The sequence below is a fragment of the Mytilus edulis genome, chromosome 9 (assembly GCF_963676685.1).
Source record: "Mytilus edulis chromosome 9, xbMytEdul2.2, whole genome shotgun sequence".
NCBI classification, from domain to species: Eukaryota; Metazoa; Mollusca; class Bivalvia; order Mytilida; family Mytilidae; genus Mytilus; species Mytilus edulis.
Genome location: NC_092352.1, coordinates 71,704,735 through 71,721,582, shown reverse-complemented (window position 1 = coordinate 71,721,582; position 16,848 = coordinate 71,704,735). Strand labels below are relative to the sequence as shown.

The following is a 16,848-nucleotide window of genomic DNA, read 5'->3' as shown; positions in this document are numbered from 1 at the left end:
TCGAATACAGCCACCGCCTCGATGGTCTTTGGGTGGCGTGTTCGCCTCGAGTGCGTTAGATCGTTGATATAAACCACGGTCTGATTAAACCAAAAACTATAAGATTATGATTGGCTGCTTGGCTGCTTCTCCGCTAAACAAGTGACTTTAAGGTGTAAGAGCAAAGACTGGTCTGCTCTGAGTCAGCTGCAGGGCCCGTATGAATTACGCTACTTTAGTGAAGATCTGTTCCGAAAGGACGGATTTTTCTCCATTTCCTACGATAAGTTGGTATTACGAGTAGCTTCATGCATACGGGACTTGAATAATATGTCCGGTTGAGGTGACATGTCTTTCTGCGGACTGTTACCTTATGAACCTTATGAACTACCACGTTAAAAATCCGGATCAGCGTGTCATTCTAGAACAAAGCAGGGTACATATTCACATATCATTAACATGTTAATTACAATTAATTTGCCGCTGGACGTTAAGCAGCCATCAATCAGCATCAAATGCAGCGTTGTATTAGGTCTTACTTTTAAATTAAGGATGTTCAAAGTGTAGAGCAATTTCATACAATAAAATACTAATTCTGCATTTCATCTTTCTTTCTCTATCATTCACTTTTTTCTTTTCTTGGTCAAACATTTAGTAAGACAATTCTGTGACATTAATTATATCTGGACAGGTGATATTAGGTCCACGATCCGCAGAGTTGACTTAATGGAAATAATCGAAACCACGGTTAGTCCGTAAACTGGACCCCTGTACGCCATGCTCACTCATCACTACACTAACACAGAGCGTAGATTAAGATGGAATTGCGAACCAGTTACAGTGTACTAATATAGGGTAGTGTAGTAGTCCTATTGAAAGTTCCTCCATGGTTAAATTTCATCCATGCATACCCCTCGGGATCATGCATTTGTTGTTCGATGTTTGTTTTTATTCGTTTTGTCGGAGTCGTTTGGTGTTACAATATGTGTGGCCTGTAGCGTTTACAATTTTGTTACTAATAATTTCTGCACCGCCTTCGGGTGCGGTATTTCCTCGCTGTGTTGAAGATTCTTTGGTTGCCTTCGGTCATTTTTCTGCTCTTTGGTCGGGTTAATTGTTGACATTTGACAAATTCCCTGTGTTCTTTCTCAATTTTATGTCAACAATTGTTTCATATAGGGAGATAGTTTGTATTTTCGTTGTCCTATTTGAACCGATGGCTAACTTAATATAGATTTGGTTCTCAGCTGATTATAATTAGTGTCAATTTTTAAAAGAAAACCATTACAATAGATATAGTTTTTGACTTGCTTTTTGTACAATTATTGTGTATAATTATTACACAATATTCTTGGAAATTAAACATATTTTTTATTGGCTTTATAATTATAATTGTACTGAAATTTAACCCTAACCTTTTGTAATAAATAGTGGACTGATCGATATTGTTTTCACATTTATAGTTTTCGCAATAAGTGTATTTTAATTCTAAAAAAGGAATTTTTAAACCTAACAACTTCAAACTAAAATAAGGTGAGAAATATTGATCTTACATTTTAATATACACACAAAGAAATTATTTTTTGTTTGTTAATGAATGTACATGAAGACGACAGACGACGTATTTTTCAGTTAATTCCCTCATTCCCATATTCAAAGTTATCAACTATAATAATGAATGCGAATAAACTTATTTATGTTTGATTTTCTTGCACCACTGATATTTTTTTTATATTTACAACCATTATTCACTCTAACAATCTGACGAATATGAGTTTAGAACAAAAAAACAACACTACTACACGTTTTTTTATTTTACATGTGTTTTATTGACCCCTTGATTCTGTTTTATTTATTCATACAAAAAATAAACATGTGTAATCATGTGCAAACTAAACAGTATGTTATGTTTTGACGACGATATAACAGATCATAATGTAAGTTCTATAACTCTTGTTTTATTTAAATGATCAAATACAATGCTCAGTTATCTCCCATTTACTATTACAGAAAATGGTTAAAGTTGTTTTAAAGTACGGTCCTTACCAAAGATGAAACGGGGTCTATCACAGCGAAAAGAAAATAGAGGGACTTAAAGGTGAATATTAATAAACATAGAACTGTGATACTTAAATGGAAATACTAGGAATAAATTACATATAAGATAAGATAAGATAAGATAATTTTATTAACCAATCATGGTGCCCAAAATTTGAGCTATACAATCAAATGAATTACAAAATAAAGCACAGAACATATATATACGTATCGGTAATAAACTTAAATGGCCGACGAGTTATGATTTACGCCTTACATGTACGTGTATTTCCAGATAAAGTTTTTGCGGGGATCTGGTAGTTTCACATGAACTTTATAATTTCTCCTTATAATGGATGTAACTGGTCATTGATACATATGTACAAAATGTTCCACCTACTTTGAAAAATTGTCTGTGCTCTGTAGTAACTTTGTTGAACCGAGAAATATAACATGATCATGTATTATCAAAAAGGGCCGGACCTCGGAATTTGAGGTCTGAAAAGAACTGAGAGGTGAACAATATGCAATTGGTCTACAATCTATGTAGGGGACCAAGTGAGAGAAAACTCGACCAAGAGAGCGAAGACTCGGAAGCTCCTGAAATCACAGGATTTGCATGTTCTATCATTTATCTTTTCATTTTTCTTTCTCTCTTTCTTGTACTTAATTTGTAAGCCATGCATTGGCAGTTTTAGGAGGTGCTTGTCATCCACAATTCCTTTTTGAGTGAAGTGACAACGGCTATGGTGTATACGTTTATTATTATATATGTTTTTTTTTGTCTTATTTCAAAACTTACAGGTATACTTGGGTCCTCTGGTTTTACTGTAGTAACTCATAAAATACAGAACAGAGACGCTTGTCAACTTATAATTGATTCTAAAGTTGTCTGGAGTTGCAATATCACAACACTTCAAACAGGTAATTTTTCTAGATGTATTTATTGACAATTCGTTCATGTATATTCAGAACGATTTATGGTAGAAAAAAAACTAAACACATTGTGTATACGTTATAAAACAATATCATTACAGAATGTTGAATCCTTTTTAAATCAACGACCGGTGTATATAAGAATTAAACTACGTTTATATAACTTACAAAAAGTGTTTAGCTTCTTTAAACTTTTATTTGTTGCATGCTATTTTTGTCTTTCTATATTATACTCAACGCACGTTAGGCACAACTGGTCCATTTTAAAGGATCAGAGTCATATCATAAACTAGATGTACCATCACTCTCTAATAGATATGCGGTAATTACTGATTATTTGGTATATTTTAGGAGGTGGCGGAAAAGAGGATCCCTTGTGTCTCGAGGCTCTAAGTGCTGTCAAAAACTTCACAACAAATAAACACACGAAGTCACAGAAACAACATTAAGCAATGTCAAAGAACCCTGGAAAAGTTATCATCCGGTATGGTCCATATGGGCCATGAGGAAGAGTCAAGCACAGAACAGAACTACTGACAGGTCTGATCAGTAAGTATGTCATGAGGGAGAGTCAAACACAGAACGGAACTACTGACTGGTCTGATCAGTAAGTATGTCATGAGGGAGAGTCAAACACAGAACGAAACTACTGACTGGTCTGATCAGTAAGTATGTCTTGAGGAAGAGTCAAACACAGAACGGAACTACTGACAGGTCTGATCAGTAAGTATGTCATGAGGGAGAGTCAAACACAGAACGAAACTACTGACAGGTCTGATCAGTAAGTATGTCTTGAGGGAGAGTCAAACACAGAACGAAACTACTGACTGGTCTGATCAGTAAGTATGTCTTGAGGAAGAGTCAAACACAGAACGAAACTACTGACTGGTCTGGTCAGTAAGTATGTCTTGAGGGAGAGTCAAACACAGAACGAAACTACTGACAGGTCTGATCAGTAAGTATGTCTTGAGGAAGAGTCAAACACAGAACGAAACTACTGACTGGTCTGATCAGTAAGTATGTCATAAGAAATACATACATAATAGTTATTTATATAAGGAACTGAAAGAGAGGCGAAAGATACTAGATATTCAAACGCGTTCGGTGTGAGCCAACTTGAAGGCTCTGTGTTGAAGACCGTACTTTGACCGATAATGGTTTACTTTTACAAATTGTGACTTGGAGATGGAAAATTGTCTCATTGGCACTCATACCACATCTTCTAATGTCTTAGGTAGAAAATTAACTGACAACTCAACGGTTAAAAAAGAAAAAGACCAACAGAAAATCAATTATTATGGTACAGAAAACACAACTAAGAAAACTAAAGACTGAGCAATTCGAACCCCACTAAAACTTGATGTGATCTCAGGTGCCCTGGGAGGGTAAGTAGATGCTGCTCCACACGATGCACCCAGGGGCGTAGCTAGGTATTCAGTTAAGTGTAGGCACCAATCGGTAGGGGGGTCTAGGCCCCCAGCAGGTCCAGGGCATGGCTCTGGTAGGGGGTTCAGGAGGGCGAAACCCCCCGACTGAAAACGGTTTTCAGCGTTTGAGCTGCAAAATTTTATGTACAAAAATATTTAATTTACTGGTTATTTAATCATGATAATTATAATATACATGATGAAAAGTTCGAAGAATTATGAATAATGTACCATAACACCTGACTGATGAATTAAATAACGCAGTATAATTCGTGATATAAAAAAATATTTACAATATGCATTGCCCAGCGTAGATCAGCGTATCCCTTTAATTAAGCAGTACACGCTGTTTGGTATTATCATATCCTATTCCGTTCTGATTGATATATACGTTTAACTTAATTAATAGTACGTACATATTGACGATCCTTCATAAAAAAAATAGGTACGTAAACACTACTATATAATAGAACTATCCTTTTGGCTAGACATCAACCATCACTCTTTTGAATCTTAAACCTTCACCCTAGCCACACAAACATGTATACAGACATAGTCGATGCCTAACAAAATTCAAGAAATTCGTATTTCTTTATATCCTCAGACTGTAAAATCCCTACCTGCTTAGGAATTTTGAATAATTGTGGCCATTGCACGCAGATTTGCAAGCACTCAAAATTACTGGAAGCCATTTGATTGATTGATATTTTTACATCCAGTGTCAAATATTTAAAAAATTACAATAAATACAACTTGGAGCTAGGTCCTGTGATAGGTGTTGTCCAGGACGAAGGTCTGGAAATTTAAAAATGCCATGCATTGAAAAATGAGGGATTATTGGATAGGAGCAGGAATTTTGCCTTTCAGTAGACCAACTACGAACTCCTCAAAGAGTTGCATTCTCTCTACAACTAGGCATCGAATTTAATGTCCCCATTCTGACCAGACGTGACTGCGTATTTATACATCCTGCACAGCCAAACGGACGACCAACATTGGCAAGTCGGGTGAAGACAAAGTGGAAAGATAGCTGAAAACCAACAACAACTAATTATAAAACTCATGTGTCTAGGTTGAGGTTCATTCAAGTTTTTGTTGATAGTCTGGAAGTGAATTGTTCTAAACCAAATTAAGTTCTAGTTTATAGTTTCTATATAAGGTAAAATCGTAAAAACATTCAATTCTATCCAATATTCCATTCACTAAGGACGAGAGACTAGTGTACACATGACATTTGATAATTTAAGAGTTTTGACAACTTCATCTACAGATAACGTTGTTTATTATTTTTTTTAATAAAAAAAAATTATTTGTGAAAAATTATGTGTAGGCACGTGCCTAAAGTGCCTAGCGGCAGCTACGCCCCTGGCACCCGCCGTGTTGCTTATGTGAGTACAAACCCGATAATACGTATTATCCTGAATTAAGAGTAATTTCTCCAAATTTGATTGGCTGGTATTGTATTTTAGATATTCAATCTAAAACTGTGAAAAATAAAAAAAATATTAGGAATATTAAGCAACTCATCTTTTTATTTTTTTTATTAGGTCAATGGTGTAAGGGGGATAATTTCAATCGACGTAATAAATAAGGGAGATAATTCCAATTGACGTGATAAAATATTGTACTGAAATTTATTAGGACAATATCAGCCAATCAAATTGCGAGAAATTACTCTAAATCAGGACATTACGTATTATTCAGTAGATCACAGTCGGGAAAAGGGGGCGGGATTGTAGTAACGACATTAATAACTTATCTGCTATCATATGTGAAACGTTGTTCTTTTTTTGCTATAAATTTGCAAAGCGTTTTATACACTAGAACAACACCCACTATATCAAAACATACAAAACAAAATACAACATTAGACATGACCTTAAGTATTAAACACCAAGTATACCAAATTTATATATTACGTACGTACTCAAGATATAAATATAAAAAAAATGAAATCATAAAAAGCTAAATTTATTTCAGAACAACTTAAAGATTTAGGAATGGAGACACAACTGTTTCAAGTTCAGGCGAAGGAGGCGCTCCAAATCGTGGTTAAAGGGAGAATTATATGGAAAGGCAATATAAAAGCTCTATCAGGAGGTATACATAAATAAAAAAAAATATATTACAAAAAATAATAGATTGATAACTTGAAACCAAAAAGTTAAAATCAATTAAAAAAAAAATGCAAAATATCTCAACAATTCAAGTAAGAAACGTGCGGATACTTAAAAAAATAGTCACACAAAACAAATGAAATTCTCATACTGTAATTATTGATTTATTCAAGTATTTTCAAGCGCACGTCTCTGTATGTCGATCTGATAATGAACATTCAATGCTATTTTAACACTTGATATACTTCGGACTATCAATTACGCAAATACTACTTCTGAACGCGAAGTAGATTGTTACATGCAAAATGAATAAAAATGTGTGTTGAGTAATGAAAATAATTATACAATGATGAGACGAAAAACTAAATACAAATAAAATCTGAGAAGTTCAGAGGTCAACTCACGACCTTCACCGATAGTCTAGCTCTAACTGTAATGTATACATTTCATGGTAAAATAACTTTTTAATTCTCAATTTCTTTTTAATTCCAGAGAGTACCGGTCAAGAAAATGGTGATCATGTTTGTAGTTCTATTCTGGAAAGAGTTTCCTCTGCTATACAGTAAAATAAATCCAGTTTTGTACATTTTGAAAAATTCGACCGTTTGAAAATATCATGCAAAATTTTTAAAGCATAATGTTAGATTTTTGTCGAAATCATATGTAAAGAATTGGACATTTTTTTATTTATAAATATACTATTTTTGGTTTTTGTTCAGTTTCTGTTACTTTTTTCCCCGAGACAGCAAACTAACGACACAGCAACAACAGTAAAGACTGTAATGACACTACACTTCCTTTAGCAATACATATTGTTTTGTCTTTGAAGGAATTTTCTGACCATGCAATACTACAGGCGATATTCAGGCACAGGAAAAGTTTCATGCAATGGCAAAACTGACAATAAAAAATACAAAGATTAAATAAATATAAATAAAAACATACCAACTTGATACAGAAAACAAATATTAACGGACATTATATGAAAGATCCACAAAAGAAAAGTTTCAGTATATCTATATAATGCACCAACTATTGTCAAATAAACACTTTTTCTTACATTTCTTCCAATAAAATATTATATTTGAATTCCCCCCTCTCCACAATCATGTCCGGTGGTGTTTTCTGACAACTAAAGCATTCAAAAAATATCCAAATTAAGTAAATAGGCTTCCAATTTTCACAAGTATGATAGAACATAAACTAAAGCATGTGATCATTTTTTGTATTTTTTAGGGTCTTTCAAAATTTTATTCAAAAGGGTAATTCCCTCCTGTTACCACTGTTCATTTTGTGTACCTTTTGAGAATATTTCATTGTCAACACTATAACAGTAAATGCGTTGCTATAGTATCTCATTAAAATGATATGTAGACGGAAGTAAACTTCTACACAATTCGAGTAAATGGACAAAAAGTAATATGTAATTCCTTTCTGTTATGTTCTGTCATGTTACCTGGTAAATAAAAGCATAACCATAATCAGTAACAGGAAGGATGTTCAATACAATTTCAATGATGAATGACAAAGTTAAATTACTATATGCCAACCATTTCATTTAATATAAGTTATGATCATCATATTAAATAAATTTCAACATAATATACAGTATATTGAATGAACAGACAGGTGTTTCACTTTTGATAACAGCAGAAAACAAACATTGATCAAATGCCAATTATAGTATTATTATAGTAGATGGTGACAGAATTGAATTTATTTTAGAATTGTCAGACATAGGCAGATTTTCATCTTGCACATACAATTCAAAAGGTAAATGACATTGTCTGCTGTTATCTTCCAAGTGTGCCCAATTTAAAATGATGTTTTTTCCTGAAGCTATGAAATAAAGCTTTTGTTTTGAAAAAAAATAATTCCTTTCTGTTACCATCTCTGTCTTGTTACTCAAGATTCCTTCATGTTACCGACATATCGGACTATATTTTAGTATATTTCTTCACCTTTTGTAATAAAAATGCTAAAATAAATAATTGGCATTTGATAAACTATTGCAGTAGTAAACCACAAATAGTATCTTTAACTTATTCCTTATTCCCATAAAAACTTTTTTAAATTGATTTACGTTCAACTTGTTAACAGGAAAGAACTGTATTTTTTGGGTACCATTTTTAAAATTGCTATTGTTAAATATTATTATATTTAACAATTGTTTGAATTACAGAAAACAGTTCCTAGATCCTCAATGTGTGTTCTTTATTTGAACTTTTAAAATATCGGTTTTAAAGACATTTATGGTTTTTTTCCTAATGCTAAAAAATAGACATTTTCAGAATTTGTCTCAAAAAAAATCCCATTGAACAAAATTATTAATAATTTATAACATAAATTCACATTATCGAAAGAATAAAATCTATTTGTACCAGCTTCTGAAACAGGACGAAAAGCGAGGATCACCGAGTATTTCTAAACAATGTACACATATTGTTGAGTTTCCAGTAATTAAACCCTTTCACTTTAACGTTGCTTTTTTTAATTTCAAATTCTAATTATATTTGTCGTTTACAGAAATCGACATCTTTCAAAATGGACCACGTAGAGCTAGGGTCCAAAAATGATATGAATAGGAAATGAACTCCCAAGAACTTTGTGTAAGAACCGGCCGACAAAGCAGCCATCAATGTGATGGTGGTACACAAATGTATACCATAACTAATACACGGACGTTCTTAAGAATACCATTTTAGATTCATCTACATTCAAGTCCGTGCGCTCCACCGCGAGAGAGTCACATAGTTAACAATCATATCATAACTTCCTCACAGCTTAATTATTGAAAAGAAGATGTTGTATGATTGTCAATGAGACAACTCTCCACAAGAAACCAAATGACACAGAAATTAACAACTATATAGCTCACCGTACGGCCTTCAACAATGAGCAAAGCCCATATCGTATGCGCATAGTCAGTTATCAGGGGCGGATGCAGGAATTTTCGAAAGGGGGGTGCTAACCCAGGGCACCCAGGGCAAAGGGGGGGGGGGGTGCAAAACATATTTCCCGATACAAATGCATTGATCGGCAAAAATAAAGGGGGTGTGCGCACCCCCGGAACCCCCCCCCCCCCCCTTGATCCGCCACTGGTTATAAACGTCCCCGAAATGACAAATGTAAAACAATTTAAACGAGAAAACTGACGGCCTAATTTATGTACATACATGTATTAAAACGAACGAAAAACAAAATATGTAACACATCGACTAACGACTTCCACTGAATTGCAGACTCCTGATAATGATTAAGGACAGGCACATTTGTACCGAATGTTGTGGTGTTAAACATGTTAGCGGGATCCAAACCCTCCCCTAACCTGAGACAGTGGTTTAACAGTACAACATAAGAACGAATTATAGAATATAGAAATCAGATGAAAAAGGCCAAACTCATCAACAACTGAAAGACACAAGTACAAATCTGAGAGTACTCGAAGTTACTGACATCTAGTGCAGAGCCACTAATAACTTATTAATAAAACAACCTTCATGCATCTTAGACTGAATAAGGCCTCTTCTAAACATTTGTAGGTCCCTGCTATGTATTAGTTATACCTAAACTACACAAGAACCCAAATATCGTTTTATCTCAGCTTTAAGTAAGTATTCTACAACTTATCTTTCAGTGCTTTAAACTAGTTCCTTAACTATTATCAAAGAACTTAAAGGGAAACTTCGCAAAAAAATCAAAAATTGATATTATGTTCATTCTGTATAAAAATGCTCAAATTCATAGATATTAAAGTTTTATTCCGCTAGATAAGCGATCACCATCGATTTTAAATTTAGAGTATTAATTCTCTGAGTTCCGCCATTTTGTCCTTCTTTCCCGATTAATGAAACGATATGTCTATAAACCACAAAGAAACAAAACTACAGTAACCGATGTAGTCGTAATTGCGTGTCGATATCTTGTCAATCGTACGGTTGTTTTATCCGACTAACTAACCATGGTCTGTTGTTATAAACTTGATATTGGAATTAGGTGAAAAGTCAAAGTTGAAATCATAAATAAGTGTTCCGTGAAAATTGTTTTCGAAAATCTAATTTGTTCATAATTCTTTAAAGTAATAAACCGTTTTCAAATAAATTTTTATCTTCCCTCTTCTGATTACCAGCATGGCTAAAGGTATTACTTCCAAAGGTATTGTGAGGGGTGTGAGGTGACACGTCCAGGTATTCAAGCGATTTCCTGTCGGGCTTGCAAGTTCACGCATCGTTTCACTTCTGCAGGTATTGATCAGTGTACACGGCTGATAACATTTAACTTTCCATTTTGAACTATCAGATGTATAATATACAACTCTGTCTTACTTGTCATTACCAAACTCATACGCTTGTTTATAAATAACATTTCTGGTGTAAAGAATATTATTCATAAAAATGTAAATAATACCCAAAAAATAAGATTTGATGAAATTAAAATCTATTTAAATATTTTTTCCCAGGGTGAATTTGGGAAAATGTAATATATACTCATTGTCAAAAGTGAAGGACAGATTGGAACATACCAGAAATATTGATTTAAAAATATGTACGCACTTGCCGACGATTCGTTTATACGACTGGATAGAAAGTTACGGAACTATAGCGCAATTTAAAATATATACATGTATACATTGAACATAAGAAAAAAACATATATTTTGAATAAATAGGGGTAAAAGTGTTGTAAATAGACTAGTCCACGTATGCCAACAGTATGTAATCATCGAATGTCGATAGACTATTGTATACCAGAAGAACAAGAAGAGAACCAATTTGATTTAAATACAGGTCGATGTATAACTTTTGCTTTGGTACATTGAAGTTGTGGACATAGTAAAATCACAGATTTATATTTCAATAAGATTGTTCTCGAACAAAGGAAGGAATTCGTCATCACAATTGTTATATATGCCACTGGACGAACACTAATTATCCCGAAGGGATGTGAATATTTTGCTGGGAAACTTTTGAGTATCAAAGTTTCAAATTAATTTCGGGATTTTTTTTTTCTTGGTATTCAATAACAGAACAGAAAAAAGAAAAAATTGTCCGCTAAATAGGGGTATTCTTGTCAGATGAAAGACTTTTAGTTATATTTAAAAAAAATAGGGAACTATGACATTAAATTGGTTCTGTCTTTTTTTTAAACATCGTTAAAAAGATGTGTGTCTAAGGTGAACGCCACAAGAACCCTGTAATACTAGTACGAGAGTATAGCATGTAAACATTCCTTCTCAATAATATGGTTGTATTGGAAATCTTTTCATACAGATTGACAACTCATTGTCCGATATGCATGTAATATTTGCCACATGACGCCCATATAGTTCTTTCTACCATCATCATCTTATTCTTTGATATTGCTGTCAACATCGATGGTTCACACCCAAACAAAATGGGAGTAATGGACCTTCAGAGCTTCTCCGTGTTATACACTTGTGAAATATATAGACGAAATTTCTGTATTGAAATGAATATACATCTCACAAACAGGATTTTCAAATAACGATTTTGAGTAATCACCTTACAAACCAATATAAACGTATGGCAAGATATAACCATGAAGGAATTTAGTTTTTGTCAGACACAGGAACTCATCACTATCATAAACGTATACGTATATATGCATACAATTTCAACTATCAAGAACAAGCGGTCGATGTCGATAGTCCGTTTTCTAACTGTTCGAGTTAGACATGTCACTTGTTCATTCTTGAAAGCCTTCATATTCCCCGTCTAACGATGGGAACTGTTTCTGATTGTGTTGACTATAAATGCTTGTATGGTAATTCTGTTGTTTATCTGTACAAGCGGTTGCATTTCCTCTCCTTTCCCAACAAACAAACGAACGAAACGCTACTAGTCTGCTTTCTCTGGAGCTCATCCTCAATGGCTCTTATACGTCAGGAAACTTACATGTATACTAATAATGATTGTTTTAAGAACAACGATGTATGGATGAACTATTCTAAATTCGTCAATATCAGTTATGCATGACTAAAATATAACTTTTATTACAACTACTGTATTACTTATTTGGATTAATGACGGCTATCATGTTCAACATTGCACAACTATTATCATAGAATTAAAAAAAAAATCCTCAAAAATCCTTAAAAAAAAATAATGCCTTAGCTTAGATAATTGGTATTTTTTCACAAAAAGTTCGTGTAAATGATTGTCAAATGAATTTAATTATGTAAGAATAAAATGTTAAAAAGAAAATAAAAAAAAACCCATGTATGTTGTATATTTTTGTCAATTAAAAACTTTAAAATTGCAATAGTTTCATTAGCATTTAAACACAGCCAGATTTGAATACAAGTTAAGAAATTCCGGTAAAGTCAATGATATCAAACAGATGTACAATGGTATATCAAATTGGGTAATATTGCATTTAGTTTTTATTAAAGATTAAAACTACTATTTTTTACTTCATATTTGAATCTTTACGCCAATTGCCGCTAAGAAAGTAATCAAAAATTGTTTCCTTTTATTTTTATACATTTTCGGATTTACGAATCTGAATTTTATTTTCAATTAATTTACACAATTTAATTATTGAATCTTTATTCTCATCGTGTATTAAATCTTAGTGTATTAACATCGTGACATCATACTCTTTCTAATCCTTTCTGTATATCCTTTCCAAATAACAACATTTATACCTGTGTACGCTTGAACTCACACCTGCGGCTAAATAGCTACAAGGTAAACGAATTGACCTCAAGCCGAGAAATATACAGTGACCTTTACAAAATAATATACACACTCTGCTCACACATTAGTTGCATTGAAATGATTATCAAAACAATAACGGTAAATAGACAAGTAAATAGTAAAAATGTTCAATAAATATTTTATGAATAAAATCTCAACAATAATTAATTAAATTTATTCAAAAACATTTACTAGAGACAGAGACATAATTTTATAGGAGTTTAATTCAATGAATACAAAACGGTATATGCATATTCATTTTCGTTCATTATTATATTGTGGTTAATAACTACGACCATTCGTCAGCTGTGCGCTTTTAATTACGTATATTGTCGATAAGCTATAAGAGTTAAACAGATTTTATTTTTTCCCAGAATTCAATAAATCGGGCTAATACGTCACGACCCACTCGAGAATTCAACCAAAAAAGTTACAAATACTTGATTTTCTCCGTTATTAGAAGGAATATAAATTTAAAACTTTGCAAATGTGTTTTTTATGTTAAGATGAACATAATTAGATGATAAGTAAAAAATCGCGGAATTTCCCTTTAAAGGGAAACTTCGCAAAAAAATCAAAAATTGATATTATGTTCATTCTGTATAAAAATGCTCAAATTCATAGATATTAAAGTTTTATTCCGCTAGATAAGCGATCACCATCGATTTTAAATTTAGAGTATTAATTCTCTGAGTTCCGCCATTTTGTCCTTCTTTCCCGATTAATGAAACGATATGTCTATAAACCACAAAGAAACAAAACTACAGTAACCGATGTAGTCGTAATTGCGTGTCGATATCTTGTCAATCGTACGGTTGTTTTATCCGACTAACTAACCATGGTCTGTTGTTATAAACTTGATATTGGAATTAGGTGAAAAGTCAAAGTTGAAATCATAAATAAGTGTTCCGTGAAAATTGTTTTCGAAAATCTAATTTGTTCATAATTCTTTAAAGTAATAAACCGTTTTCAAATAAATTTTTATCTTCCCTCTTCTGATTACCAGCATGGCTAAAGGTATTACTTCCAAAGGTATTGTGAGGGGTGTGAGGTGACACGTCCAGGTATTCAAGCGATTTCCTGTCGGGCTTGCAAGTTCACGCATCGTTTCACTTCTGCAGGTATTGATCAGTGTACACGGCTGATAACATTTAACTTTCCATTTTGAACTATCAGATGTATAATATACAACTCTGTCTTACTTGTCATTACCAAACTCATACGCTTGTTTATAAATAACATTTCTGGTGTAAAGAATATTATTCATAAAAATGTAAATAATACCCAAAAAATAAGATTTGATGAAATTAAAATCTATTTAAATATTTTTTCCCAGGGTGAATTTGGGAAAATGTAATATATACTCATTGTCAAAAGTGAAGGACAGATTGGAACATACCAGAAATATTGATTTAAAAATATGTACGCACTTGCCGACGATTCGTTTATACGACTGGATAGAAAGTTACGGAACTATAGCGCAATTTAAAATATATACATGTATACATTGAACATAAGAAAAAAACATATATTTTGAATAAATAGGGGTAAAAGTGTTGTAAATAGACTAGTCCACGTATGCCAACAGTATGTAATCATCGAATGTCGATAGACTATTGTATACCAGAAGAACAAGAAGAGAACCAATTTGATTTAAATACAGGTCGATGTATAACTTTTGCTTTGGTACATTGAAGTTGTGGACATAGTAAAATCACAGATTTATATTTCAATAAGATTGTTCTCGAACAAAGGAAGGAATTCGTCATCACAATTGTTATATATGCCACTGGACGAACACTAATTATCCCGAAGGGATGTGAATATTTTGCTGGGAAACTTTTGAGTATCAAAGTTTCAAATTAATTTCGGGATTTTTTTTTTCTTGGTATTCAATAACAGAACAGAAAAAAGAAAAAATTGTCCGCTAAATAGGGGTATTCTTGTCAGATGAAAGACTTTTAGTTATATTTAAAAAAAATAGGGAACTATGACATTAAATTGGTTCTGTCTTTTTTTTAAACATCGTTAAAAAGATGTGTGTCTAAGGTGAACGCCACAAGAACCCTGTAATACTAGTACGAGAGTATAGCATGTAAACATTCCTTCTCAATAATATGGTTGTATTGGAAATCTTTTCATACAGATTGACAACTCATTGTCCGATATGCATGTAATATTTGCCACATGACGCCCATATAGTTCTTTCTACCATCATCATCTTATTCTTTGATATTGCTGTCAACATCGATGGTTCACACCCAAACAAAATGGGAGTAATGGACCTTCAGAGCTTCTCCGTGTTATACACTTGTGAAATATATAGACGAAATTTCTGTATTGAAATGAATATACATCTCACAAACAGGATTTTCAAATAACGATTTTGAGTAATCACCTTACAAACCAATATAAACGTATGGCAAGATATAACCATGAAGGAATTTAGTTTTTGTCAGACACAAGAACTCATCACTATCATAAACGTATACGTATATATGCATACAATTTCAACTATCAAGAACAAGCGGTCGATGTCGATAGTCCGTTTTCTAACTGTTCGAGTTAGACATGTCACTTGTTCATTCTTGAAAGCCTTCATATTCCCCGTCTAACGATGGGAACTGTTTCTGATTGTGTTGACTATAAATGCTTGTATGGTAATTCTGTTGTTTATCTGTACAAGCGGTTGCATTTCCTCTCCTTTCCCAACAAACAAACGAACGAAACGCTACTAGTCTGCTTTCTCTGGAGCTCATCCTCAATGGCTCTTATACGTCAGGAAACTTACATGTATACTAATAATGATTGTTTTAAGAACAACGATGTATGGATGAACTATTCTAAATTCGTCAATATCAGTTATGCATGACTAAAATATAACTTTTATTACAACTACTGTATTACTTATTTGGATTAATGACGGCTATCATGTTCAACATTGCACAACTATTATCATAGAATTAAAAAAAAAATCCTCAAAAATCCTTAAAAAAAAATAATGCCTTAGCTTAGATAATTGGTATTTTTTCACAAAAAGTTCGTGTAAATGATTGTCAAATGAATTTAATTATGTAAGAATAAAATGTTAAAAAGAAAATAAAAAAAAACCCATGTATGTTGTATATTTTTGTCAATTAAAAACTTTAAAATTGCAATAGTTTCATTAGCATTTAAACACAGCCAGATTTGAATACAAGTTAAGAAATTCCGGTAAAGTCAATGATATCAAACAGATGTACAATGGTATATCAAATTGGGTAATATTGCATTTAGTTTTTATTAAAGATTAAAACTACTATTTTTTACTTCATATTTGAATCTTTACGCCAATTGCCGCTAAGAAAGTAATCAAAAATTGTTTCCTTTTATTTTTATACATTTTCGGATTTACGAATCTGAATTTTATTTTCAATTAATTTACACAATTTAATTATTGAATCTTTATTCTCATCGTGTATTAAATCTTAGTGTATTAACATCGTGACATCATACTCTTTCTAATCCTTTCTGTATATCCTTTCCAAATAACAACATTTATACCTGTGTACGCTTGAACTCACACCTGCGGCTAAATAGCTACAAGGTAAACGAATTGACCTCAAGCCGAGAAATATACAGTGACCTTTACAAA

General features: G+C 32.7%; 1 long non-coding RNA gene across 1 annotated transcript; it reads left to right on the top strand.

The window, feature by feature from the left end:
• Window positions 1–1,414: 1,414 nt before the first annotated feature.
• LOC139488945 (uncharacterized) lies at window positions 1,415–7,208 on the top strand. Its single transcript, XR_011656117.1, has 6 exons — window positions 1,415–1,512; window positions 1,990–2,077; window positions 2,821–2,940; window positions 3,304–3,501; window positions 6,360–6,479; window positions 6,989–7,208. It is a non-coding gene; the product is annotated as an uncharacterized lncRNA (long non-coding RNA).
• Window positions 7,209–16,848: the final 9,640 nt, after the last annotated feature.